Source organism: Macaca nemestrina, chromosome 1 (genome assembly GCF_043159975.1).
Source record: "Macaca nemestrina isolate mMacNem1 chromosome 1, mMacNem.hap1, whole genome shotgun sequence".
Classification (NCBI taxonomy): Eukaryota; Metazoa; Chordata; class Mammalia; order Primates; family Cercopithecidae; genus Macaca; species Macaca nemestrina.
Window position 1 is genome coordinate 172,564,331 of NC_092125.1, and position 25,513 is coordinate 172,589,843.

General features: G+C 34.5%; 1 protein-coding gene across 7 annotated transcripts in view; it reads right to left on the reverse strand.

Moving 5' to 3' along the window:
• The window catches only part of LOC105495162 (nuclear factor I A), a 382,111-nt gene that overhangs the window by 344,756 nt on the left and 11,842 nt on the right, over positions 1-25,513 (reverse strand). The gene's annotated exons all lie outside the window — the stretch shown is intronic.

Here is a 25,513-nt window from a genome sequence, read left to right on the forward strand (position 1 = left end):
CACTCTACTCTCATTTTTAAGGCTCCCTGCATTTGGACCTCATGATTAATCCTTTCAAAAAAACTTCTTGAAGCATGTCATATCCCTGTTCAAAAACTGCATGATTCTTACTGCCTAAATCTTTAAATTGGCATTAATACCCTCCCCTATGTAACCCCCCATTCTAACCATCAATACCCTCCCCTATGTAAACCCCCATTCTAACCAAACTCGCCCACTGACCTGCTCTGGGACAAACTGTGCATATGTCTGCTTCTGCGGCTGTGCTCACACCTTTCGCCTGCTCTCCAACTCTTCTCTCCTCTCCACCACGGCCTCTGCTCATTCTCTCATTTCCAAACAATCCTTCATCCACAACTCAAATCAGTTTTATCCAAGAAGCCTTCCAAATGGGCTCAATTCAGCATAAATTCTCTTCTAGATTTCTACCAAACATATTTTTTTTTTGAGATGGAGTTTTGCTCTTGTTGCCCAGGCTGGAGTGCAATGGTGTGATCTCAGCTCATTACAATCTCCACCTAAAGGGTTCAAGCGATTCTCATGCCTCAGCCTCCCGAGTAAGTGGGATTACAAGTGCCTACCACAGCGCCTCGCTAATTTTCTTGTATTTTTAGAAGAGGGGGGGGTTTCGCCATGTTGGCCAGGCTGGCCTCGAACTCCTGACCTCAGGCGATCCACCCGCCTTGGCCACCCAAAGTGCTGGGATTCCAGGAGTGAGCCACCGCAGCCAGCCCACCAAACATATTCTCATTTGGTATTTACATGTCCCTAAGAAGAAGTATGTTTCATAAAACAGATCTACACTGTATACCTAGAATGACATCCTCCACCAAAGCTAGTGCAACTGATACAAACCTGTGAATTAAGAAATTTATCTCAAAAACAGTAATTTATAAACCTTATAGAATCAAATTAAAGAATATATTGAAAGACTGTAATAAATTAGGATTAGCTATATATTATAAACAAAATGTTTTCAAAAGATGTACAATTTTAAGGAGAAACTTTCATTCCAATCTTATTCCTGATCTTATCACGTTTTTAGGGTTAATAAAACAATAGAAATACTATTATAAATTAAGCATGTTAATCTTAATTCCTCAATCCATAGTCACTATAAAAATTAATAAAAAATCCTAATTCTATAGACATTATATGTCCATATATGCATGATGTAATTAATGCAAGTTCAACAATAATAATCAATGCATATGAAATGAATGAATGTTAGGCCTACAAAAGAAAGTGCAGCAGACTTTTGTGGTATGAAAACTTCATTAATCCACTGTATGCAAACATGTCCCTAATTTTAAATGAGTTTTAAAGAAGATAGTTTATTATAAATCACCCTCTAGGAAGCTAATGGCAATTGGGTGGCCATTAAACAGTAAGTCTCTGACTACAGATGTGAGCTATCACACATTTATAAGATCTGGGTAAAAACTACCTTTAATATATCCTTAATTTTCAACAACAAAAAGACAATTACAAGACAATCTTAAAAGTCCAGCAATAGCCAAAAGAAACCTTTGACCATCAAAAAAGTATAGGAGCACTTTAAAACTCTTACATGCACAAATGCACATACTTATCTACATGCATGCACACATATACACACACATACACCTTCATCATAACACCTAATAAGTCATGGTTACTCTGTACTACTGCATATAAATGATATTGTACCTTGACTTTAATTTCTTGTTATCATTACTTTAGGAACCAAAGTGGTGTGTGTGTTCAATTTTGAAAGTACACTAAAAATGAAGGATTCTAAAAAGAATAGAGAAATTTATTAAGAAAATTGAAATTTATTTTTAAAAGGACACAGCTCAACATACTAAAGATATACTTAAGCTGCCAATTTTTAGAGCATAGGTTTTTTTTTTTTTTTTTTTTTAAATCTTTCTATTTTGGACAAATAGGATTAAGCTTCTTAGACAATTCTTTGTTGTTTTGACTTCAACAATTTATGCAAATGAGATGTTAATTAGTGTAATTGTAACTTAAATTATGCTTGTGTAAACCTCTCCATTGGTAGAAAAGTGTGGGAATCTACACAACTGGTATTTAAAGTAGCTGTACTAACTCACTTCTGAAAGCCCAGCATAGCAAGATCACTTTCATGTCTTTACAATTTGTTTTTATGAGGTGATAACATTTTTACAAATACCATCATTTTTGGTTTTTTATATTGTAAGTGACAGTCTGACATTTTACAACTGGCTTATTGAAAACAAGAATTGAGCACTCTAGCAGTAACGGACATTAACTGCTGAATAGAGATTCAGATGCTAATGAGGTGAGAGGGGCTCCAGAAAGTTTTGATAAATGCTACACACACTCTAACTAGCTGTGAATGTGGGTTGACAAAGAACATCTACACCAGGGTTCAATAAAATGTAACCCTTTAAATTAATCATACTGGCAGTATTTAATAGAATGCACAACAATCTCCTTTTCTGTTGGCTATAAAGCTGAAGAAATGCAAAGTCTTCACAAATGAATGTTCCCACATTCCCCACTCCACATTGCTACTTTCATTTGAACGTCTACAGCTGTTTCAAAAGTACTTACTGTAAATAGCAAAGTATAAGCAGATTTCAGAGTCTGACTCTTTCACAACATGAGATATAATTTTTTCTTCATTTTTACACCTAGAGTTAAACAAAAAGTCCTAAGTAAGAAAAAACTCTGAAGATCTGAGTGCTCAGTACAGAATAAGCGCACAGTAGGTTCTCAATAATGGCAGTTATTGTTATAGGAAAGATCTGGCAACTTATAAAAAGAAAAACCATCTGCTCGCACAGGAAAAAATAAGAAAATTCAGGAAGTAAAGCAAGCATTCAGTCTTCAAATCTACAAACTTAAAGTAGGCCTTTGTTCTTCAGGGACTGTGAGGAAAACTATTTTATAGCTTTTGTGAAGAATTCATCTTATATAGAAGGAAAGTAATTATGTCCTATTAAGTAAATCTATAATGAGTCTTAATTCTAACAAGTGTCAGAGAGCCTCTACTTATTTTAATTTTTGATGCTCATATTAATCAAACTCTTCTATTGATTGCAAACTTGTAAGTTTCAACAGACTACAGTTCAAGAGATCACTCTTACATTTCTTAAGCAAATGCAGAACATTAACATGTTATTTCTTCTTAAAGTGACAATCCCTAATATCCTTTTTGGTTTTTGCCAATTTTAATCTTGGCAGGAAGTAGAAATCTGTGCACTCAGCAACACTGCAAGCTTGCTGGCTGTCAAAATTATGTCTCAGCCAATGCCTGAGTGGTATTCTTGTCATTTCACCGTGGTAAGAAACTTATCAGTCTGACATATAAAGCCTCTAAAAGTAGTGATTTATGCCAAAATGTAGATACACTTACCCACCACCTAAATATCGTTTTTATAACTCCTGCAATTATTACAACTTCCCCTAATCATATATACAGATTGTAGGATGCTTTAAAAAATTCAGAGAATAATTATGACTCAAATAGCTTCAGATTAAAAGACAACTGCATTTTAAAAGTATACATTTTTCTATACCGATACGTGTGTGAGTGTATATATATATGTTCATACACTTGCCTGCAGATATTGCATTTTTAAAAAATCATTTTCTCCCAAATAATCTCTATGTGAACTATACATTTTTCAGCTAAAAAATAATCACTTCTCAATAGGCTGCATAAACATGATACCTTTACCCCTCGACAAGCACTGGTTACTCTGACTTTTTTAAGAGTAAAAACTCTCACTTAAAAAATAAAGTGAACAAGTAGACGAATGTGTGCTATGGTTTAGAAATGGCCATTTAGCCAAATTGCATACCTGTGCTGTGTCAGCGCCAGGCAGAGTCATCTCATTCCACTGGTCTAATGGATGGCAATTGAATTTAATTAACAAAACTCCTTTGACTTAGTTTCATACTGTGCTGAATGTAATGGAATCCTCTCTGCCCCCCTTTATCTCTCTCTCTTTCACTCTCTCTCAACTAAAAATTGTCCTTAACTAACATCCACTTTAAGAATATTAAAGGCTATACATTATACTTAAAAGATACAATACAGTCATCCCCCTTTCCATGACTTAAATTATATAACATAAAATAATTAAAAAAATATTTTGATAGTGATACACAGTATAGATTCAATTACCACAATGTCTCCATTAAAGGTACTTTTATAGTATGAATAAAATGCAAATCCTCTTTGTGGATCAATACCAGAACATAATTCTACTCTTCCTCCTAAAAAAGGAAGTTAACTATTATAAATCATCTTCACATGAAAATGGTAAAAAGGTATTCCTTTGAAAATGTTCTGCTACTCTCAATATATTAAGAATGCTATTTTCCGTGTTACACCCATTTTAAAATTATGTATTCTAGCACCATCTGATAAAACCGATAAACAGAAAACTTGTTGACCATTATTTTTCATATTTATTTAAATGCTTGACACTAAATTCAGAGACATTTCAATTAATTAATCTTTCTAAATAAAATAAAGAACACACCAAAAAAAAAAAAAAACACACTCATAAGAGATTCTGAGTAAATACTACTACTCTGCCTAACTTTTGCCTGGCTGGGCACTCTGAGACAAGTTCCTATGATTGATTATAGTGGTATCTCTGAATCTTTGACTTTGAACCATAACCTTTTTTGTGAACAATGACAGTTGGGACCTACCATTTGCCATCTGTAGAAATGGAGGGGGGAAAAGGACTTCTCGTACATTAATCAACCAATTAAGAACAGACTTAAACAAAACACTAAAGCATAATAAACCCCTGACTGCTTAATAGCTTTCTACTTTTAATAGTTGTCTTCCTGCAGTCTGCTCACCAGATTAGAAGAGTAATCTATTCAAGTCTTAACAAAAATTGCATGAGGAAAAAGGAAAAAGTAAACCCATCCAAACCAGACATTTTAAATTGTTTAAAAAAAAAAATACTACTTAAGGGTTCTGTAGTTCAAATCAAAACATAAGAGGCTGATCCACACAACAGAGTATCAAAAAATCTCATCAGTATGAAATAGGGTAATACTTTTCCCTGAAATACCTAAAATAATTGGTTCATACAAATGAGCCTTATATTTTGAAATTTTAGATGACTGCATTCTTTAAAAGCACTATTTACCCACTAATTAACAGATACTATACCACCTGGCATAAAGCAATTTGTGAATTTGTGAGGAGAATCTGAGGTTTCAATTAATGATAGTGTATACCAAACCATAAAAAATTTTAAAAATAATAGGAAAGTTAACAAAATGAGGTCAAGTCTTGTCCTTTCTCTAATTAAAATATGATCAGCAAAAGTAATATTTAAATATTAAGGCATTAACTCTGATTCATTCAGGGATTAAAAATAAATTTTTTTCCTCATTACCCTATTTCATACTGATGAGATTTTTTGATACTCTGTTGTATGGATCAGCCTCTTATGTTTTGATTTGAACTATAGAACCCTTAAGTAGTATTTTTTTTTTTTTTTTAACAATTTAAAATGTCTGGTTTGGATGGGTTTACTTTTTCCTTTTTCCTCATGCAATTAAGAAAAAAGAATCAAGAATGCCCACTATCACAGGTTAATTTAACACCAAGTTGCAGGTCTTAGTGCAGTGAGAAGCGTAAGGAAGATATAAGCATAGATAATAGAAATGAACATCTTTCTCTTTGTTTGCATTTGATATGATTATCAAAATAGTAAACACAAAAGAATTTATCAACACATTATTGGCTAAAAATATGTAAATATAGTTGAACATAAGATCACCATATACAACGTAACTGTATTTCTATACTAGAAATTAGAGTTAAAAATAAAGTATTAAAACCACAGTTTACAAAAGCAGCTTCACAAGTGTTCAAAACCTGGTGAAAAATAAAATTCAGTGTAACCAAGAATAAGATCTAAATAAATGAAGAGACATACCATGTTCATAGATAGTAATATTTGATAGTTAAAAAAAGATGTCAATATCCTTTATCTGTAGATTCCATATATTTCTAAACAAAGTCCCAATAGGATGTTTCACGAAACTTGACAAAGTAATGCCATGATATATATGGAATAGTGAGGGGTAAAGAATAACAAAAGACATTCATTTTAAAAAGAGATGTGAAATTTTGCTTTATCATATATCAAGACTCATTATAAGGGCTTAGTAAGTGAAAAATGTGGTGATGGTATAGGGTAGACAAGCTAATCAGTGTAACAAAGCAAAGAATCCAGAAACAGACATACGTAAATATAAAAAATAAATGACAGAAATATCATTTTACATTATTTGCAGAATAAACTATTCCATAAATGATAAAGTAAAAACTGTTCATTCATACAGAATAAAATGAAATTGGATCCCTACCTCACACCATACACAAATTCCAGCTGGAATACAAACCTAATGTGAGATGAACACTGAAAAGACGTACAAAAAATACCATATATTTCTAAACTTGGAGTGAAAAAGGGTATCTTCAACAAGACAAAAAATCAATAACCATGAAATAAATAACTGATAAATTTTACTGTATTAAAATTAATTTTTTTCCATCAAAGATAACATGAAGAAAATTTTAAAATAGGCCAGAAACAATGAAAATATATTGGCAAACATACACTGGCAAAGAATTAGAATGCAGAATCTATAAAGAACTCCTACAAACCAATAAGTAAATGATAAGCAAGAAAATAGAAAAAAATGAATAAATGACAAAAACATTTATTTCACAGAAAAGGGTGGCTCTTACATATTAAAAAAAAAGTTTAGTCTCATTAGTAATCAAATTATAAATGCAAACTAAAACCACAATGAAATACTCTTTTTTAGCCTCAAGAGTGGCAAAAAGTAAAAATCTGGCAATGGCAAATTCTGGAGAAAATGCAGATCAACAGAATTTTTTGTATACTGCTATGGCGAGTGATCATATAAATAGGCATAACTTGTCAGTAAGATAAAATATCACTATCTTTTCTTAAAAAAAAAAAAATTAACATTTACATGCCCTGTAATTCAACAATTTAAGTCCTAGGCTCATACCATAAAGAAACTTTTACACACGTGCTCTAGAAGACGTTACAGTTCATAGCACTTGCTAAGAGCAAGAAACTGGAAACCTTCTATAGATCCATCACATAATAGAATATTATACAGGAAACAATAATAAATTACAGTATATATGACATTATAAACATACTGTAGAGTGAAAAAAGCAATTCCCAGAAGTGTGTATATGTATTTATACATATATGTATGTCTATGTATATGTGTGTAAATATATATAATTTTTTATAAAACGAACACAAGCAAAACTGAACAACATATTTAGTACATATGTATGATAAATCATTTATTTTATAGGAGGGGAATTACAAACATAAAATTCAGGATAATGGGAGGAATTTCAGGGTAACGGGAGAGGAAAAGAACACACGAGTAAATGAAGGTATTGGCTGTCATCTTTCTTGGTCCACAGATTTTCAGTTCATACTATGTGTTATAAGTTACATATATATTTATATTAAAAATAAAGGGAAAGAAAGTAAACCAGAAATGTTTGTTACAATAAAAGGATTTTCCACAATATTCTACAGCTTTTTAGCAACAGATTTGAAAAAGTTTAAAAGAAATACATTTGGATTTCCATTTTGAATTATTTTACTAACACTATCTTTTTCCCCCAAAAAATACAATAATAGTCAAATTTGGGGGAAATATCATTCTTTTTTACTTGACTAATGTGAATAATTTGTAGTTAAAATCTAATCTCAGCTCCCCATGCAAACAGGGAGGGTGCAGTGAGAAGGAGGTAACTCCAGCATGGACAAACTCAAACAGCAGCTATCCAAATGTATGTCTGACTTAAAATGCATTATCCAGTCTTTTAATATTTCATTTTATGTCCTGTTTATATCTGGTTTAAAATAAACTTCTATTCCTGAGAAGGGGCTAAGAATGAATGATCCAAGTTTGCTGTAAATAGCTGTGCTGTAATATATATGCTGTAAACATAAAGTGTTATATATCATATATATGAAGAAATACATATATGAATAAATCAGTAAGAGATAGATAGACAGATAGATAGATAGATGAGAGAGAGAGAGGATTTCTGTGGTTTGGCAGAAGAAGGGTGATAAATGAGTTCAAAGCTTCCCTCCAGTGGTAATATTCAATATCTGGTTACAGAACTGAGATTCTACAAATAATCTCCAAAAAAGAATTTTTTTTTCAACCAAGTGAATATGAGTGGCATGCAACAGTCAAGGATGAATTTAACTGAATTAGGGAATTCTTTCATCACAACCCGAGTCAGAATTTCAGCACACCCACCGTTACAGGTGCATAGAATGCAATTCTTTTAAAAGGTATCTTTCAAAATGCCTTCCTAGGTGTGCTAAGTCAAGAAATGGCAATAGCAACGTCCATCCATCCATACTCATAATGGAAATAATCTTCTCTCAGATACAAAAATATAAAAAGAAAATTAAGTAATAATTAAACTAGTTAGAATTTCACTGATAAGCATTATACTCACTGATAAAAAGTTACTCTCTACGAATCAAGATCTCTCCAATATGTTCCCATCTAAATATGCACTTCTCACGACCTGAGATGTGTTCAACTAGCAACATCAAACCAGAAAAAGACAAGCACCACAAGAAAGGCCATGAATTCATTTCTGTATTATCAACTACATGATTAAGTTAAAAATAACCAATTTTATCTAAGATGCTGTAATTCTGCTAATTAAACATCTTGTTTAGAGATCAGTAATACCCTAAGGAATAAAAAAGTTAAAGTTCTTCATAACTCAAATTCTAAATATTAAACATATTGTAGTGTAATGTTAAGAAATGAAAAATAGGAGATATTTACCTCCTCAATACCTACCTAGTTTTTGTCATTTAAACATAATTTGAGTTACCATATGAAAATCTACATCTAAATTGTATTTCTCCTTCATGAGATTCTTAATACTTTATAAGCAACTGGCCATACATTGACCTTGTATCTCACACTTCAGAAACATGGAATTGCAAGAAGATATATAAGAAAATACACACAATCCGCTATTATTAAACAGTTATAATAGGATGACCTTATCCTTGGAAGCACAGCAGGAAAATCCTGTGCCTTATACCACGTCGGAGAGTTTGCACTGGTACACTACTTTCTCTGCAGCATTGAGACCTAATTAGAATGTAAGTTTTTTCAAAAATCCATTCTATTTTTCATTCCCCATGGCAATATTTTTGGTGATTGCTTACCAAATATCAGAATTTGGTTTCTTTTAGCATTCTATGAAAGCACAAAAGAAGACAATTATTCTCAGTCTCTTTAAAGCATTGTATTTTCATGTGATTTTGTAAGTTTTTGTTTCTCATTAATTTTAAGATCTTAGTTTTAAAAAAAGAAATATATATTCTGTCAAAATGTTTTCATTATCTCTTGCTGAAACCAGTAGAAGCTTTTAGATATGAAAACAGGGCCAGACAGAAACACTTTATAGGAAAGTCTGCAGTGGAATGATTTTGATAATGAACACGCCTAGAGAAATAAAATCATGAATGCTATATGTGTTGGGGGGAAGAAACTTTTATCTTCAGTTGGGTTATGTTACCTACAATCAATAGGTCTCCAACTAAACAAGGAAGATTTACATATGTGGGTGCATTTTGGTCTAATGAAATTGGTCTAACAGTTTTAATGAGAGTAAAACATTGGATAGGAAGGGAAAATTCTGACTTCACTATATGTAACTGGGCCCACCACCTTAATAGTCACCTTTAACTTCTCTTTTACTTCCTGTGCCTCTCACAGCTTAGGATTAAGCAACCATGCCAAAAACACCCTGTTAAGTGAGGACAGACATACAACGTACAAATGCTCTAGAGAGATAAAGACATGACTGACAGGCCCTTTTCCTGCAGAGCAAGACAGTATGTGATTCAAAACCAATAAAAAATATGAGTGTCCACTCTGAAGAGAATGGGTCAATTTTTTAATCTAAATTGTGCTCTTTAAAAATGCAATAGCATTAAACTGAAATCCTTTATTTCCTCCCCTAGCAGGGTACCTAGCACATAGTAGGCACTTGATAAATTATTATTGGCATAAAGAATATACCCTCACATGTAAGCTAGAGCAGTTACTATGTTACTCCATCATCACCAAATCATCTTTTCTAGATAAAAAGCTCAAATAAAAGTCAAGACCAGGATCTTAAAGGGAAAAACAAATAGCCTAAATGGTTTAGCATCATCAATTGTCTAGCATCATCAGATCTTTATTTTCAGAATTATAATTACTTACATGTCAATAACTCCTTTGGGTTAATACGAAACTATGGATTTGGGTGAAGAAACAGAAATCCATTGACATGGTAGGGTGAGAAAGGAAAATCATTCTGTAAAAAACATAGGCTTAAATTCAGTCCTAAGGTAAATGCCCAAAAACTGTTTTATATGTTACCTAGTTTTAAGATTCATACTATAAGTTTCTCAAGTTTTTGTTTTGGTCAATCCAGATTTCCCATCTAGTCGCCAGCTAAACAAAGATACTGAGTGCACAGTGAGGTGCCAGGTTCTATGCACCCCTATGTGGGGATACAAAAACACTGAATACAACCCAGTCCCTGCTCAGAAAGAAATCACAGCCCAATTTGGAAATACAGATGTAGACAAATAGTTTTATTATGATAAAGGAAGTGCTAATGGCAAGTACTAATATACTGCTAATGGATGCTGTGGGAATGCAGGGAAGGAGTCCTTAGCCCAACCTTGGGGGGAAAAGAAAGCTTCCTTGAGGAAATGATGTCACGGCTGAACCTTAAAGTATAAATAATGTTAGCCAAGTAAAGGTGGGTGAGGACATCCCAAGTAGGACTATTACAAGGAATAAAACAAAAATATGCATGCATATACCTGTACTATGATAGAACCTGTGTACACAGGCAGGAACACAGGATGGTTCCGTATGTTCCATGCACCAACATTTTCACATATGTCTTTGCACATGCTCCCACCAGTTTCAAGGTTAGTTGTGTTCACTAATTAACTCAACCCCAAAAGGTAATTTATCCACTTTTATCAGGCCACATTTGTCTAAATACACTTACCCTTACTGAAATATTATACCTACTGTTTTGATTACAAATAAGAACATGCAGTGACACACAGCATTGTCAGATGCACAGGTCATTCCACAACACTGTTTCCTAAGTCTTGAAACACCGTCTCAGACTTTAACTTCTACCTCCAAAAGCTCAAGGAATCAAAGATCTGAGGCCGATGCGTTAGAATTTACTGAAACATCTGCCTAGCAGGAATATGCAATTGGGGATTAACTCCAAATTTAAAGACAAGCAATCGTTCTTCCAGATGTTGGACAGAGTTGGAGAAGGAAAATACTCTGAAACAATTTCCTTCTAAATAATGGATTAAAAAAAAAAAGAAAAAAAATGTGAATGGCAATACTGCAGACTCATAATTCTAACCTGGAAATAGATATTTAAAAATATGTAGTATTATTGAAGGCTATTTATCATTAATGTGTTCCATTTAATTCATATTACATGAAACAAGGGGAAACTAAAGGAAACAGAATAAAGCTAAAATTTTAAAAATGCTATTCAAGATTACCCAAAAATAAGATAGGGAAAGATGAAAAGGAGGGATATGATTCTAAAGATTTAGTAGCAAAAACAGAAAGATTGAAAAGGAGGGATATGATTCTAAAGATTTAGTAGCAAAAACAGAAAGACTGAAAAGGAGGGATATGATTCTAAAGATTTAGAAGCAAAAACAGATTTTCAAATTTTTTAAGATTTCATTATTTGGAAATAAGACATTCTGAAAGGAAACATCAAATATTGCTAAAATCATCAAGTAAATTGTGAGATTTGTATACAGATGGCTTATTTAATACGAAGCAACGTGGTTTTCTCTTTTTCTGGAGGAACTGAACTGCTAATATCTCATGAACTATATCAAGTTTGCTTCATGTCTCTTACTGACTGTTAGACAAAGAAATCTGTCTTGAATTTCATGATGTCCTACATGTTACTGTGACTAATCCCTAACCATTTTTATTTACAGTGTTCAGAATGAGTTTCTATGACAATCCCATGCCATTTCTTAAATGTTACAAACACACTTTCTGCTTTTTAAAAATAATTATGGAACAAATAATTTGTTCTCTACTCTATACGAAGAAAAGCACACATATTAATGAATGGGGAAACAGATTTCACTTTCAGATTGAACAACCAGCAGATATAACAAAGAACAATAACAACAAATCCAATATACATTGGGCCACCAGATTTTTCTTGCTGCTATTTCATATGTCAGCCAAGCAATAGTTCTCTCATCTTTTCTATCACCATCCATACACACTGTCCCATTAATCCACTAACACATGCTCACACTTATAAGACCCATTACATGCTTTCTGTCTGAATGTAATATGTATCTGTTTTCTTTTAATAAGAGAGAGGGAAAAAGGCAAATCAGCTTGAGACTTCTGACAACTTAAAATCCACTTCAGTGTAAAAGTCTCGAGACTGCTAACTTTTTTCCAAGAGGGAGCAAAACAGGGAATTTCGGTGGCTATGCTACTGGAACTTGGCTGTGTTTTAGGAACTGCCAAATGAATTCACTACCGCCTGCTCTCCAAGGTTTTCCCTTCCTTTCTGTTTTCTACTCTCTCGTTCTCCTGCTGTTTCATTTTCCTGTAACACTATTTGTTTTATATTTCAGCATTACTAGAAAGATGTCCTTAAAAAAAATAGAACTTTTCTGTGCACAATCGGCCTTCTTTAGAGAAAACATGCTATGGTGGCAAACTTTTTTTTTTTTTTTTTTTTTTTTTGAGACAGAGTTTCACTCTTGTTGCCCAGGCTGGAGTGCAAATGGTGCGATCTCGGCTCACCGCAACCTCCGCCTCCCGGGTTCAAGCGATTCTCTTGCCTCAGCCTCCTGAGTAGCTGGGATCACAGGCATGCACCACCACGCCCAGCTAATTTCATATTTTTAGTAGAGATGGGGTTTCTCCATGTTTGTCAGGCTGGTCTCGAACTCCCGACCTCAGGTGATCTGCCCGCCTCAGCCTCCCAAAGTGTTGGGATTACAGGCATGAGCCACCATGCCCAGCCAGGCGAACTATTAAATAATAGAAAGCACCTGCACCATCTTCTGTCGGCTTTAATTTTCTTTACATTTACAAAAATATTTTTGATGTAAGAAAACAAAAAATTTCACACTATAGAAATATAGTCAAACGGTAGAATTCCTTGACATATACCAATTTTATGGTTAAAAATAAAAAAGCAAGGCTGGGCGCGGTGGCTCAAGCCTGTAATCCCAGCACTTTGGGAGGCCGAGGCGGGCGGATCACAAGGTCAGGAGATCGAGACCACAGTGAAACCCCGTCTCTACTAAAAATACAAAAAAATTAGCCGGGCGCGGTGGCGGGCGCCTGTAGTCCCAGCTACTCAGGAGGCTGAGGCAGGAGAATGGCGGGAACCCGGGAGGCGGAGCTTGCAGTGAGCCGAGATCGCGCCACTGCACTCCAGCCTGGGCAACAGCGTGAGACTCCGTCTCAAAAAAAATAAAATAAAATAAAATAAAAAAATAAAAAAGCAATGTAAACAACTGGTTCCACAAATGTTTAAAACTTCATATAGGCCAGGTTTAGCAGCTCACATTTAGAATCTCAGCATTTTGAGAGGCTGAGGTGGGAGGATCACCGGAAGCTAGGAGTTCAGCGACCAGCCTGGGCAATGTAGTGAGACTCCATCTCCACAAAATATTTTTTAAGTTAGCCCAGGGTGGTGGGATTCACCTTTAGTCCCAGCTACTTAAGAGGTTGAAGTAGGAGGATTCTGTGAGCCCAGAAGTTTGAGGCAGCAGTGAGTTATGACTGCACCACTGCACTCCAGCCTAGGCAACAGAGCAAGACCCTGTCTCAAAATAATAATCATCATCATAAATGTTTTATAAGCGTTTTAAAAACTTCACACAGGCTATTAGTTGAAAGAACCCTAATTTAAAAACATTAAACGCTCTAAAATCTTGATTTCTGAGGAAATTATATCTGAGATAGCACTGACTTGTTTTAAGTTATTTTCTCTGGTTTTGCATCTCTGGAATCTATCACAGTGCCTAAGAAGTGCTGGAAACCAATCTACTGAACTGAACTGCCAATCACATAGTAGAGCTTGTCAATAAAGGTAACCAAAACAGATCTTCTATGCCACCACCACCCAAAGAGCATCCGCCCTGATGGAAATGATAACGGTCTACAACTGCTCTCCAACTCACACAAGAAGTTCCCGTCTCCATAGCTCCCGGGATGCATGGACTTAAGAATCCTCAAATGTAAAAATGAAAGTTTGGGCCTTAAGGTTTCCTTCAAGGTAGGAAGCTGAAACTAAAACCAAAAAAGAAAAAGCTCTAGCTTCTCACTACTTTTTCAACTACTTTCTAAACAGAGAAAACAATGGCTTTCAGAGTGTTTATGTATTTGCAGAGAATATTTTTCACTCCATCCATCAATTCAGAAGCAAAGCTTCAAGTCTAACATACTGGGGAACATCTTAGAAAAAAAACAGGCCATAGAAGGGTCTGACCTAGTTACTAATCCTAACCACTTATTAACCATACAACCCTGGACAAGTTACTCAGCCTCTCTGGCTGCTTCCTTACTGGCATAAAGGGAACCATAAAAGCTCCCTTACCTAAAATTTGAAGTTTATATGAAGGGCTAATTTAAAAACGCATAAGAAAAGATAATTTAAATATTGTAGTTTTAGGGCAAAAGTCTGGAGTCTAAGGGAGTTGGCTTAAATGCTGGCTTTGCCACTTACTGTTGGTGTAGCCTCAAGTGAGATGCTCTCTGAACGTGTATTTCCCAAATAGCAGGAGTAAGCCACAGCAAAGGTCATCTACAATCTCTACTTCCTCAACACCACCTAACATGAAAAATTCTCCAAAACTTGGAAAAGTCAAAGGACCAAAAAAATTAGAAAACATGCAAAACCAAAGAAACTCATATCCACAATTTAGAAAATCCAACAAAGCAAATCCTAAGAAATGGTACCCAGATAGGCAACCTCCTTGAATTACCAAAAGCGTTTAAAGAGCTAGTAATCGAAAGCTCTATCACAAAGCAAAATGGATAGTTAAAGCTGCTCTGTCCTGAGTTTTACACTGGGTGACTCGGTAGTAAAAAGCCCAAAAATACGAATCTATGTTCCTCTCCAATCTGTTTCCCTCCAATTCTGATGTCTCAAAACACAGCTTCCCTTATTCATCATCCCCACCCCACTCCAGCACCTCCAAGATTCAACTGCACATAAAGTAAAAAGCTGTGCATAATCAGTCTTTATACAGCCAAACTGAAAATGTCTTTCTTTGAAGAATTACAAAGCTTTCTGTCTGAAACCTCTGACCTTTCTAGAGAAATCAGAGTTACTGTAGTTTAAAAATGTAGGTGGCAAAAGTACAAAGGATTACATTTATCCATTTTGCATGTCTGTCGTCTTTTCTGGGGCCAGGGGCAAATATCTTTAGAACAATTAGTTCTTCAACCATAACATTTCGGACTGCAATATCCTCATTCTCCAAAGAACTGTATGTGTATATATATACACACACACACACACATATATATGTGGTTACAGAGATATAGAACTGTGTGTATTATTATATACCCTTGATCCAATGAGATGGCACTTTTTTGTTAATTTTTGTTCCCATTTTATTTTACTGAAACTCTAAAATAATTAATTTTAAAACCTTCTTTAAACATAAGATTTTTGTCTATACTTAGTAAGCTAAGAAATCAAAAGTTCATTTAAATATTTTTTTAAACTGTAGTTACTGATTGAATGTGGCGAAAGGAGAGACTTCTAAAAGTATGTTAAGAAAAGAATTCTTAATAAAAGTCCTTGTCACATATTAAGAGGCCATACAATAAAAGTACTGCAATGACTATCTTTCCCTGACAGGAATGCACAACAATAGTTACGCTGTTGAACAGCATCGTTACAAAGACTTCATTCTCAGAAGTTACTTGAAACTACTCTCCAAAAGAGAACCTCTACCATTTAAAAGAAGAGGGGGAGGAAAGCCAACTAAATGAATCCATCAGAAACTTCAGTAACTTAGTAATTTTTATATGGTGTGCATCCATCCAAAAAAATCTTGTCATAGTCATACAAAGATGCAAAATTTCTTATGCAAATAAGCTTTTGCCAAGTTCTTATCTAGAATCTTTGCTTCATTTCAAACACTGGTAACCCACTTATAGTTAGTTCTCAATTACCTAATGTTGAAAATACGTTCTCTCAGGTATACAGTTTTCCATCAGCAACATTTTAATGTGTAATACTATTTATGAGTTACATTCAGCATAAAAGATATTTACAATTGTCATTGCTAGTCTGCTACTATATGTGAGCCTGCACAGCTCTGTTTAATAGTATGCAACAGGGGTTTACATGCAGATACACAATATCTTAATTACTTATTCTATAGTAAGCTCTTTAAGCATCTCCATCCCTCATTCATTTGGAATGTTAAAAAATGCCACGAAGAAGGGCTTGATGTCATCTCAACACTGAGAGCCATCTGTCTATGGCCCTCCTTTGACTTTACTCCTTCTGCAGCCAACATTTTCACAAAAGTTGATGAGAATTTGTCAACCTAAGGACTTGTCATGTCAGCTCCTTTGAAAGGCAATGGAATATTTGAAAGTGACAATGATGGGACCCTGTATGTACAATATTCATTTTATGTAGGAGTTTAAAATTAAATAACTAATCCCTTTAAGATTAAACTACACAGAATTCTAAGTGCATTCGACAGGAAAAAAGGAGAGAGGCAAGCACATATCAACGCAAAAGAGATGGTTCTGAATTTCTGATATTAAGTAATATGTCTCTAAATTTGAAAATTAAATGAAGATTGATAATGTAACACTACAGTTTCTATTACCCGCTGACAAACACCTTTCCCTACTAAAAATTACTACTCAGATCAAGCTATCTGACTCACCACAGATAAATCTTCTCCAACAGCATGAATGTAATGTACTACCCAATCACTGGCTGGCAAAATTACAAAAGGAAATAAAATCAACCAAACCATAGCAACAAAGACAGCCTGAAAATGGCAGCTGCTACACAGACATTCATACAAATTTTTAAATAGTACAGTATTTTTTAAATGTTTTAATTTCGCCTCACTTTTTTTAACCTGTAGAGCACTGCAGCAATAGCCATTTAAAAATTTATATGAATACACATGCTCTGAGAACTGTCTATGTCTGGAAACTCACAAGTTATTCGGGACCACCATAAGCACTTACCAGAGACATAAAAATACATACAGTATGGAACTGGATACAGCTGACAATGGGATATGAGTCCTATTTTTTTTTTTTTTAACCAATTTAATCACTTTTCTTCACATGCCTCACAATCAGTTTTCCCTTTCTAGCATAACTGATGCTACACAACCCTAACTTTAAGATTCATTAATATTTCTTAAAAAGAAAGTTATTTTATTTTCTTTGCTGTAAGTTCAGTTCAGCAGCTTATTTTTAAATTAAACCTTAAAAGAATTAATATGTATAATGAATTAATATAGTATAAATTACACTTATTGGTCTTTTTCTATTTACAATTATAACAATTACATTGAGTGAGGCTTTGAGTTTTTGCACTGAAGTCATTAAGAACTAATCTTGTCGCCGGGTGCGGTGGTTCATGCCTGTAATCCTAGCACTTTGAGAGGCTGAGGTGGGAGGATCACGAGGTCAGTTCGAGACCAGCCTAACCAACATGGTGAAACCCCATCTCCACTAAACATACAAAAATTGGCTGGGCGTGGTGGCGGGAGCCTGTAATCTCAGCTACTCAGGAGGCTGAGGCAGGAGAACCTCTTGAATCCAGGAGTCAGAGGTTGCAGTGAGCCGAGATCGTGCCATTGCACTCCAGCCTGGGTGACACAGCAAGACTCCACTTCAAAAAAAAAAAAAAAGAACTAATCTTGACTAAGTTTAAAGAGTTAGAAACAAACCTCATGGCTGGGCAAGGTGGCTCACACCTGTAATCCCCACACTTTGGCAGGTTGAGGTGGGTGGAACACCTGAGGTCAGGAGTTCAAGACCAGCCTGACCAACATGGAGAAACCCCATCTCCACTAAAAATATAAAATTAGCTGGGTGTGGGGGCTCATGCCTATAATTGCAGCCACTCAGGAGGCTGAAACAGGAGAATCGCTTGAACCCGGGAGGCGGAGACTGTGGTGAGCCAAAATCGCACCATTGCACTCCAGCCTGGGCAACAAGGGCTAAACTCCATCTCAAAAAATAAAACAACGCCAAAAAAAAAAAAAAAAAAAACTCACTAATTTAAGGGCATGAAAATGAAACATATCCATCTTTAATTTTTTTCTTCCTATTTTAATTTTTTAATTTTAAACTAATAAAATTCCATTCTTTTTCCAAACATGATTTTTGCTTTATTTTAAATAACTAAACACACAGCCATAACAAAAGGATTTTTTCAGAGCAAAGTGAATTTTACAATTTAAAATCTAATCATTAGGGGAAGTTAGAAAAATATATATATATATATTTCTCTCTCTGTAAATATATATATGTAATGCACAGGGGAAATTAGAAATATATATTATGTCTTGTGCATATAAAACTATGTACAAAAATCTGCATAGTAAAAATTACATGCAATTTATTTATTAAAATAATGCTTAGTTTAATACACAAAGGTTTCCCAAAGTATCTAGAACCAATTAGTTTAACTTTGTCTTAACAACAACAAAAAATCTTAAACCTGTGTCATAATGCTTCTATTCACTAAATTTCAACATTATAAAAACAAGAAAGAACAAATCATTCCAGATTTTGACCCTAACACTGACTAGGGTAACATCATTTCTCTCTCTATCAAGTGGGGCCTCATTCTGTGGCTCACATCTGAAATTGACATTGAAATATCTCCACAGGAAAGGTTTGGATTTTGCCTTTTTATTTTCCCTTTGATTCAAGACAGGTGTGTGATACCATTAAAATGACATCCAACCCTAAACAATAAGATATAAAGAAGGATATAAAATGAATTTGAATTGTTGAAGAGCATAAGATTTGAAATCAGAAGACCTGGGTTTGAATCTTGCTCTGGACATGTAACCTGGCCACTCTGAAGATTCTATCCTCATCCGTTCAAATAGAGAGTGCATTACTAATTCATAATACTGCTATGAAAGAGACAGCAAGCTACAATATATGACTATGACAAACCTTACTCAGTGCCTGCTGCAGAACAGACATTCAATAAAAGTTATTTCCCTTCCTTCCTTCCATCTCCTTTTCTCTACTCCCAATTGATCTAGGTCCAAAATATCTACCACTAGGGAAGTATTTGAAAGACATGAAAAGAAGTAAGTTTAAAGTTCTCAAAGAACATTACAGTTATTCCACTTCAATCTCTAGTTATCATAATTATTCTCATCATTTCTTGTTTTAGGGTTAGCAACATTTTAAAGAAGACCAAGATTTGCCAAAATATATAACACAAATGAACTTCTTTTTCTCAGTCTTATCTTATTTAGCTTGTTTTACAAACAGAAAAGCAAAAATATCTTCTGCTTCAGAGTTGCCGCAACTTGTCACTTGTTGGACTTATTTCTTCACTTCATAAGCCATGTTTATTTAACTAGAACACTAATGGGAGGACTAATTCCATTAGATAAAATATGCTTTACGCTGTGGAATTATAACAAAACATGATGAATTGTTTTCTAATATTTTGGGGAAAATCTAAGGAAAAAAGTCATTTCTGTCTAAGCAGCAACTAGAGGATTCTGTTAAGTTCAGGAACACAAAAGTTTGGATCAATAATGAGTATCTTACAGTTGCCTACTGGGAAAGAGCCAAAAACTTGACAATATTCTGAACTGCCACCTTAGAAAGCAAAACAGTAAAAAGAATAAACATCTCCATGCTCCTTTTCTGATCTGTAAGTGTGCAATGATGTCTCTAACTGGACTCCTAAGTTCTAAAAAGAATTTTTACAAAACTTTTTCCTAAAAACTCCCAAAGCCCCAAAGAGTGTCTTAGTCTGAAAAAAGCTGTGCAAAAAATTGTGGGAAGACAAATTATAAAATTCTCTACTTGATAGCTCACTGCCCAAGATCGCTTTACAGTCATTACTTAAACCAAAATACTTTTACGGTATCTCCATTTGTGATTCAGTTCAGGGTTTTATGTTTCTCTTTAACAAAGCATACGAGTTCATTCATTCTCTTCCTCCTCCACCTGACTTCTTCCTTCCCTTACTCAAACCCCATGGATTTACAATTTATAATATATTTAAAAGCAAGCTCTAACCCTTAAATAACCATGGGAAAATTATTACTAAAATGGTAACAAATCAGTGTTTAGCACATTCACTGAACTCAATCTGCATTTTACGTTTTTTCGTCTAGTCTAATCCTCAAAATTGGTTTCAAAAATCTATATTGACATTTGTGAGCAATTAGAATTGTTGCTGCTTCTGTGCAAGATTTAAAATGCCGACAGGCTGTTCAGTGTCCTCTGGAAGCAGCTTGAGGCCTTAACCAAATGAAACACCCAGTCCTACTGTGTACAGCAGTGACCACAACAAAGGCTGTGGTTTCTCCCACACTAGCCTTAAATAGGTTTAAATTAATGCTATTCATCACTGGGTGGAAAAGAAGACAAGGAAAATCCAAGCCAGCAGCACTGGGAAATTTTCTTACCAACACACTCTACCTCTTAGCCATAAATGAACTGACTTCCATTCAAAGGTTTACTCCAGAACAACTATTTCTCCCTATTCCTGTACACCCTCTGCCTTAGAACTACCATCTTTTTCATTGCATTCTAGAAAAAGGATTTTGTTCTCTAGGTAAAGGATATTGTTACTATCCTCAAGTTACACAGAAAATACTCAAAGATGTAAAAGCAATATTTATCTCAAATTTGTTGACTGCTACCGCTTTTTTGATTAAAAGATAAATTAAAATTTCTAAAAATATGCCATATGTCAATAATTTACAATAGCTCAATCAGCCACAAAATCCACCTTGAGCTTAGAGCTAGAGTTTGATAGGGTGATCCTTACTCTCCTAATTTAAATATCACTGTACATTAGTTTTACTCCTTCTTTTTGCAAACACACCTTATTAATAATTACAAATCACAGGAACTAACTGCACAACTTTCTACTAGGGAGTTAAGTTACTGAAGAAATTTAGTTACAAAAATGTATAGTCCTGGATTTGAGTGTAAACACACATACGTGTACCTGCTAACAGAATATATTGAATATATTTTAGACATGCAATGTTGCCTCAAACTAATGTAGGAAGTTACCTAAAAATTAAGAAATTATCATAATTAATTTGGCATAAAGTTATAAACTGTAACAATCTTATGTGATTTATTTATAAAAATTACAATATTCTATATGCACTGAAAACCTTATCTGTATAATTACACTGTATTTAAAATACTAGCATTTCAAAAAAGAAATCATTCCCATTGCTCAAACAGCACTCCGTGCAGCCTGGATGTGCACACACATGCACACGAAGCACACACACGCCCCTACACAGACACTCCTAATCTTACACCTGCTCTGAAGCAGTAGGAAGTGAATTCTCAATCTGTCAACATGACCATCTGGTCTATCTGCATATCACGGCTTTCTCTATTACTATACGAAGGAATGGCAATCACGAAGCCAAAATAAAACTAAAATGCACCTGAATGGGAGTAGCTCTCCTTTGGCTGAAATGGAATAATATGAGGTATAGCAGAGCAAAAGTAACAAGAATCTAAATAATTTGAAATGAGCATTCACGTCAGCATAATTAAGTGAACAATATGGTACAGGTAATGTGGTAATCAGTAATACTGCTGAGTAGGTTTATAGGACAGGTACCAGGCCTCCGAGACACTGAAACAGCTCCTTCAGTGACTGCAAGGATCTTTGCTATTCCTGATCCAAGCAAAATTAAGTAAAGATAATAACGGGGATAGTATGGAAGCAATCAGTAACCACTGCACTAAAAGATTACCATGCAAAAGTGTTCTCTTTCTACCTTAAAACTAACAAGTACTCATACTGCTGCCATTAGGACAATAGCAACTCGCTTTGTCACTGGCTAATTAACAATTAAAGCAATTACCTGACAAACCGTGGTCATGTATTAGTCTTTCAAACTGAATTTTAAGACTGCTAAAAATACTTCTAATGTTAGAAAATTCCTCATCTGCAAAAAGTGAAGATGGCTCACTGTGATTTAGCTTTTAGGCCTAATGTCACCTGAAAATTAGCAAAGGCCTTAGTTGAATTAAACATAAATCTATTTGTTTAATTTTAGATTTTAAATGTCCCCATACAGCGGCCTCCGAGCTTTTATTCTACCCCATACCAGGTAATAATATGAAATATAAATTGTGAAACTGTCATTCTGTGGCCTAAATATAGAAACCTACCTCTATCCAAGAAATGAGTCCTTAAAGAGTATAACCTTTTACAAAATCTAACTAATTTGACTGACAATCTTTCTAGAATCTGATTACATTACCAGAAGTTATACAGAAGTGGTTTAAAAAAAAAAAAAAAAAAAAAAAAAACTCTCCAGAAACTTCTCGGTTGAGTGCCTACTAATGAACAAAGGTTAACTTTATCTAAAAGGTCAAATGCCTGGTGGCTAAGGTTATGACCTTAACAACTTAAATTGTGACCTTGCCACGTGCCGGGTATATTGTAGATTCTGATACAGATCATCTGGTAAAGACTGGTCATAAATTAGCTTTACTGTTACACACCCACAAAGAAAACCATTTGCTACAACACCATAATATCTCCAAGTTGTCATATGATACATGGGAAGGACAACTCAAATTGAGACCAAATTAAGGGCATAAAATGGTTTTGTTCTTTTAACAAGATGAAATTCTCAGGTTTATGAAATTACTCCAATTTCATTACATTTGTTACTGTTTACCAGCCACAAAATTCACAGTTCTAATGCCACTGGATTTAGACAGAAAAAACTGGAATGTAGTTTACGTATTATATTTTAGCATCTCAATGAGTCTTAGAATAAATCACCTCTGCTTTAAAAAAAAAAAAAAAAAGATTGATTCCGCATTTACTTCTAGTATTCACATGCATGTTCTGAGATTTCAACTTCCTACCAAGGAAAGGTGGACGCATAAAACAAGAATTATTACATAAAAATTTCAGAAGGAAAAGAAGATCTAATTTCTGTGACTATCTAGGGGGAAAAAAAGGCATTCTGGAAAGGAAAAAAAAATACAACATTTTAAAAGAAAGAGTGAGAAAAAATGCATTATAGGTGAAAAGGCCACAATGGTTTTGGCATGTATCTTGAAGCACGTTTCAGAGTCTCTGCCTCCTGCCAATACTGGCAAGTTCTCAAAACTTTTAAGGAGGTAAAAACATTGTTTAGTGTTTACAAATCTTCAGTATTATAACAGATGCTTGTCAAATCAGTTGTATGTAAGTTGACCGATCTACCTCATATTTGTATTGGCAGCTTCCCTTCCACAAATAACAGGTCTCTAAATCTCTTAAATCAAATTTGAAATATTTTCACACAAAAGACCCTTAATATTTTCTTTTACAATCTTCCTGTTGCGCGCACAGAGAAGCAGCCATTACTGCGGTCCCGTGAAAACCAATGGCCAAACATTTGGCTGGCATTCAGGCATAACAAGGGATTCTGGGATACATCAGAAAAACCAAACCGAAGGGTAGTCTGATCTATGCTGCTGTCAATAAATCTTTCATAAGCAATAAGGATGCTAACTCTCCTAAGTAACCTTCTAAATGTCGTTTTACCAACATAACCCCTTCAGGCACTGCAACAACCAACAACTGTGTTAGTTCAAGGATTGGGAGCAATAGCACAGTAACAAACCAACGACGAAAAAGAATGCATGTAATGGGAACAGCGAAAAGATTGCATTTCTTTAAATACAGAGAAACGTGTAAGTCGAAAACTTAGAACGGACACTGCTTACGCCGACAAAAACTTCACAGGTATTTCATTTTGATGTTATCTTATATGGAAGCACACATCATGATCTGCATCACCTGTTGGCACTTTCAAGTTTCGATGCTGGTCAATTTATTCAGGATAATTTATAGGTTATATTTTTCTAAATATCTAAAAGGTAAAAGCAAGATTTTAAAGAGTGCTCCTTGAAAGCACCTGTAACGCCTATACTTTTTTTGCGTTTTGCTGTACTTTTTTATGCAGGTACATTTTTTAAAATTTTAACTTTGCTTTTTCAGTAAACAAAACAAATGAACAACACTAGGGTTAAGAGTGGGTTAAAAAAGGGCTACTTATTCCTGTTTAGAGGTCACTTGAGAGGTGCTGACTTTTCATTCTTGCTACCCAGAATTGGCTAAAGCAAAAGGCAATTCTTATAATTAAGTATACATTTTCAAAAACCCAAATATTTGAAACACTTACAGCTCACATCCTCTAAAATACTCATCTATCCCCTGCCAACAGAATGCAAATGATGATGTGACATGCTTGCAAAGCTAATTTTTCCAGTTTCTTATGTAAGGGCAGATGGATAACAAAAGTTCTCTTTCTAAAACATATATTGAGAAAAATAATAGAGAACAGGCTATCAGATGACTTCTTTAAAAACTCACTAACATTTTTAGAACTAAAAATGTTTTGAAGAAAAGTGCAGTGTTTTTATAGATAACATCTCTCCTTTGTAAAAAAAAAAAAAAAAAAAAAAAAAAAACCATAAATATTTGAACCCCAAAACAACCTACTGGTAGGATTCCACAACCCACTTTCTTCCATCTGGCTCAAGTAACTGCCATGAAGGTAATCTAGCAAGACCGATATGTACATATATAAAGTCAACAAGTTACACAAGACCTGAGCGTTCACATAGCACAATGAGCCTTTTGTCTAAAGACGAAAGGAACAAAGTAAAAACGCATTATTTTATCCAGTCCTCAATAGTTTCATCCTGTGTGCTATTCTAAATACTGAAACATGCACAGGTAAGACAGGCCTTGAAAAAAAATTTTCTTAATTTTATAATAAATCAAAGCAACTCACTACATCAATTATCAATTGCAATTTTTCAATGTGCTCATGCACTATACAGGTTGTTTATTTTTAATATTAACCTCTCCATCAATTACTGAAAGAGCTGGTTTGTTTCCCTTAGCTATCTGAGACAACACTAAGAATTCCAAAATACAAAGCTACTAAGTCTGCGTATTAATGTGATTATTTTTCCTTCCTAAATGATCAGCAATTTGATAGTAATCTTACCTCCAACTTCTTAATTGGCAAGGGGTTCAAGAGGCCTCAGTAGGTTAAAAACACTCCCAGCAGAAAACCAACTAAAAATATTGCCTCAATACCAA